The sequence below is a fragment of the Oryzias melastigma genome, linkage group LG15 (genome assembly GCF_002922805.2).
Source record: "Oryzias melastigma strain HK-1 linkage group LG15, ASM292280v2, whole genome shotgun sequence".
Taxonomy (NCBI): domain Eukaryota; kingdom Metazoa; phylum Chordata; class Actinopteri; order Beloniformes; family Adrianichthyidae; genus Oryzias; species Oryzias melastigma.
In genome coordinates, this window is record NC_050526.1 from 18,309,491 (window position 1) to 18,314,344 (window position 4,854).

The following is a 4,854-nucleotide window of genomic DNA, read 5'->3' on the forward strand; positions in this document are numbered from 1 at the left end:
AATTTCTGCCTTTGTGCAGCACAGTGGGATGTGCATTAGCAGTACATTAGTTCAATGGCCCATTAAATGAGTCAGTGGGACTTTCTCTGCATGATATAGTTTAAGAATTTAATGGCTGACGGGAGAATGATTTCTTACTTAGGAGGTCCTGCGGGATTAAGGACCTCCAGGCTGACGTCACAGGAGTGCAGAGGGGTTCACAGTTGGTGATTTAGCAGGGGGTGAGAGGTGGGGGGAGGAGCTATAAAGAACTAAACAGACTAAAACAACATCTCTGTTCTCAGTCTGTTCAAATCCTATCTCAGGAAGAGACATTTAATGGTAAGTGTGGACACATATTTTCTGGGGTCCACAAAATTAAATGTGGTGTTCCTCATGGTTCTGTCTTTGGCCCCTTGGTTTTTAACAACTACGTCCTTTCTCTGGGGAACACCAGCTTTCACAGCTACGCTGATGATACCCAGCTGTACACAGCTACGTCTGCTGTTGATACAAACCAATAGAAGCCCCTTTTAATTGTATTTTAGATGTGAAATCAAGGATGGCAAATCATTTCTTGCAACTCAACCAAGAGAAATTTTAGTTATCGGTTTTGAAGCCAAGAGAGACAAAGCAAAAGCTAAAGGAACTTTCATTAAGTTATTCCGATCCAGTTAGAAAACCTTTTTTTTACTCTAAGCTAATTTACATCCCTCATATTAAAAATGTAGTTAAAACTGTTTTTATAATCATAGATATTTGGCTAGGGTCCGCCCACTACTCGCTCTTGCTAGTATGGCAACACATTCTCACTCCCAGCTCATCACATACTGACGTTTGGTTTTTGACGTGATGGCTGTTCATAAAATAAAGAGTCCACTACCCTCGGTACGCGATGCTGGATGTGGTAGGATTGTTCTTGGAATACAATTGTTACCGGTACCCTTACCTGGTACTAGTATCTTGTCCCTAACCCAGACGTAATACCAGATGCAGTACCAGACACAGTACCTGACCCGAACTGGTACCAGACGTGGTACTGGACCCGAACCAGTATAAGACATGGTACTTCACCCGAACCGGTACCACTAGCCAACTGGGCCCAGACACAAACCAGTGCTGGTTCTACAGGGTTAAGGAAACCAGTATTAGGTTAGGGTACCGATGCGCTCTTTGTCCCGGTACTGGACCGTTCCGGTTCGCTGCCCAGAGGTTGTTGACCCTTGATTTAATGGGAACAGTCAGTATGTCAAGAAACAACAAGTTTGGGACACCCAAAGTGTATAAAAAGTGACGTGGAGCGGTTCTTAACCAAACGTCAGTATGTGAGTGTGAGGATGTGTTGAATATGCAGATGCTGATACACACTTTTATCACAAATAGAAATTATTATTGTTTTGCTCTGCTCGCTGATCTTCCAAAAACGAACATTAAGAACCTTCACTTTGCAGAATTCTGCTGCAAGAGTTCTTACTCAAACCAAGCAACAGGCTCATTTTTTTCTTGTCATCCTCAGCCTGTTTTCTATTGTCTATCTCCATTAGTAAGGAGGTGGGAAGTGTGAAAGTGATGTGGGGTTGTGTACAGGTCTAGGGGAGGAGGCTCTATATGCATTTTTGTGCCTATTTTTACATTATTCGTTTTATTTGTTTTGGTGTAAAGCACTTTGTGTTAAGTTTTATGTGAAAAGTGGTATATAAATAAAGATTGACAAAGACCTTCGACCAGGGTCTAGCTACTCAACTTCTCAGGACCTACCAACCTTGATGTTTACCAGACATCTGCCTTTATTGATGCCTGATAAGGTAAACATAAAAACATTGATAGCATGTAGGATGGTCCTGAGGACTGTGGTTGAGAAACAATACTCTAGGCAAAATGTAGACAAAGTCAGTGGTGGGTCTGGACCATTTACCATTGGGGAACGTCAACCCTTTGTTTCCCACTAGCTTACAGCCCGTTCCAACCTCAACCTACCGGTGTCATAAAAATGGCGAGCAATTTCAGAGCTATTTGGCCATACAGTTTAGATCCTGATTCTAGCTCAGACGAGGAAAACAAAGACGTTCATGGGTCTATTTGTCTGCAAGTGGATGCATCAGAAGAGAGCAGGAAGCTTGTTGTAGTTTCTATGTAATAAGCTTTTTCAAACTGCATTTTTCGTCTGTTCCTGATTCACAGTGATTTGGATAAAAAAACACTCAGAAATGCTATTTTAATCCTAATTTTTTATATATATGTCCTCCATCAAGGAAAACACTAAAAACATGGATTGCAGTGGGTCTTTAGGTATGACTGATGAAGATAATTAGTCTGAACCTTCTAGATTCCACGAACCACAAAAACTAGAACGTTAGACCTTCAGCTTCGTTAACGTTGTTCTTTTATGTTTGTAAGTGATTATTTTTTTAGAGCATGAATAGAACTGTTATTAAAAGGTATTTGAATCCGTAAAAGAAATACTTTAATGTGCAGAATCTCATGAATAATTTCATTTGTTTTATTTTAACCGCCTTAGGTGGTTTTAAGACAAATTGTCATTGTTGGCGTCTCTCGATTGTTTTCTTTTCCCTTTAAGATGTCAAGAATCTCAGCTTAAATGGGTCCTTTTCCATGTATTGTCTTCAGCTTATGATGAGGGGGTGGAAAAATGACTGTGGTACATTAATGCAATATACTCCTAGAATTATACCAAAGAAAATAGAGGCTGATTACATGAAGGCGTACTGCTGATATCTTACTCTGAGCAGTCGTGCTTTAAAACATCCTGGAATTATTATCAGAATTTGTTCATTCAGATCCCAACCAGAACTTACAAGGACGCTACCGATTGTGGTGAGATCAGGGATGAATGAATGACTAACCTGCTTTAGAGGACAAAAGCGTTCTGAAACCTGAAAGTAGCACGCTGGTGGACAAAGGGGCGCATTTTTTTTGGTATTTTCCAAAATGTTGTACTCCCCATTAAACAGTAGTAGTATTACACATTAAGAGTTATTCTTTTCTATCTAATTAATTACTTAATCCCTCAATGGAACCACTTGACACAATAAAAACGTAAGCAGTGAACTTCAGAGGAAAAACTGTTTTTATTCATATAATTTTTTAAAAGATATTCCAGTATTTTTATCTGAACTAATTTCATGCATGTAGTTGGGCTGTCATTGTTAACACGTTAAGGCATGGGATAAAAAAAAAAAAAACACGTTAATATTTACTATCACTAACCAATTACACTTCGTGAAGCAACCGTCTCCCGTTTTGCGTCGGACGATTCAGGCTTCCACAGCGTGCATTAATTTCTGAAAATGCACGCTTTGTTGGGCATTCTCCCACTTATACCATGGTCACTTACAAAAGAACTTTTGTACTTTTTAATTGTTATTTTTTTGTAGAAATTAAGTAATTTCACCCAATAAGTGGACTATTTGTTATGTGATCCAGCCCGTTGTCACGGTAACATGACAATGTGTTGCTGAGCTGGCATCGAACTTGACTGCAGCGGCAAAGGGAAGCGATATAAATGCTGATCGTGCAGACAAATAAAGGAGAGAAAGTTCTCCTCCTACCACTTGTTTTTGTCCAGAACATGAAGAAAAAGTTTGTTTTAAAGAAACACCTTGAAAGTTTATTGAAAATGCAGAAACAATGCTTGTTTCCTATGGCTGTATATCTTCATCTTTGTTGGAGTCATGAGACACTTTTAGTGCACACAAATTACACTCCTGGGATATTTGAATTCAGTAATTTCGACTATAAAATATAGGAAAAATGTTCTTGCTGGCCTGTTTTTGTTTAAAAAGCGACATATTTTTATTAAAGTTGACCTTGTAAAACATTGTGATTAAACCTGATTTATCATGTGATTATTTTTGATAGTTTTTTTAATTGATTAACAGCATTTTTGTGATAATCCTTTTTTTAAATGTTAATCTTTTTGTTTAGTTGTGGCTTTTTTGCAAATGTATTTTCGCCTAATTAAAATTCAGATTTAATTTTTTTTTTTTTTGTAGTTTTATTGGTATATTGTTAATTATATATTGCTGGTTGTTTGCGATTTATATCCTGTCCAGGTTCACACCTGTTCTTAGTTTACTGCTGCATCTGTTTCCCATTAATCTTTTCTCGCTCAGCATATACGCATATATATTCATGATATCCATGCATTCCAGTTAGACATTTTCTCCTGGAGCTGCATGAAAAAGTCTGAAATGTAGATAGATTAAAACTTCAAAGACGGATTTGACCCGAGTACTCAGATCCTGCAGACATTATGGTGCACTGGGATCTGATTGGCTAAATGTTTGAATCAAACACATAACAAATATAATCTTAAACTGGAATTAAAACTGTATTTCAGAAAAAAAATTTCAATTACTTTTTTTTGGAGTTACCAATAGTAATTATTCCTGTAGTAGAAACAGTCAGATGATCAATGAGACAACTAAAGACAACATCAGAACTCTTGATATTAAAACACTTTTAGTTTTGTTAAATCCAAAATAGACAAAACGTTATTATAATATTATTAGAATTTTTTAAATCCTAAAAAAATGTGTAGTAAAAATAGACATATATGCACCGTTTTGACAATGTGTGACTTCACTTCACTGAAATTTTGAATCTACAATCACCTCCTCAATGTTGTAAAAATGCACAACTAAGCAGGACAAAATACTGAGAGTTTGATGAGTATTGGTTCAGGTACCTAAAAAACAACCTCTCTTTAACATGGGAGTCATTCAGAAGCCAGCCTCAAGTGGTCATTTGAGGTACTGCATTTTTTTTTTAATTTGGAAATGTAATGTAAAGTGAGGGGAGGGTGAAATTAAACTTCAATAATATTAATACATGCAAGATTGTTTCTTACCTCTT

General features: G+C 37.2%; 1 long non-coding RNA gene across 1 annotated transcript in view; it reads right to left on the minus strand.

Moving 5' to 3' along the window:
* Positions 1–4,759: 4,759 nt before the first annotated feature.
* LOC118599745 overlaps positions 4,760–4,854 on the minus strand; it is a 1,172-nt gene continuing 1,077 nt past the window's right edge. Inside the window, exon 2 of the long non-coding RNA XR_004949236.1 lies at positions 4,760–4,849. This is a non-coding gene — a long non-coding RNA (uncharacterized LOC118599745). The remainder of the gene's footprint in view (positions 4,850–4,854) is intronic.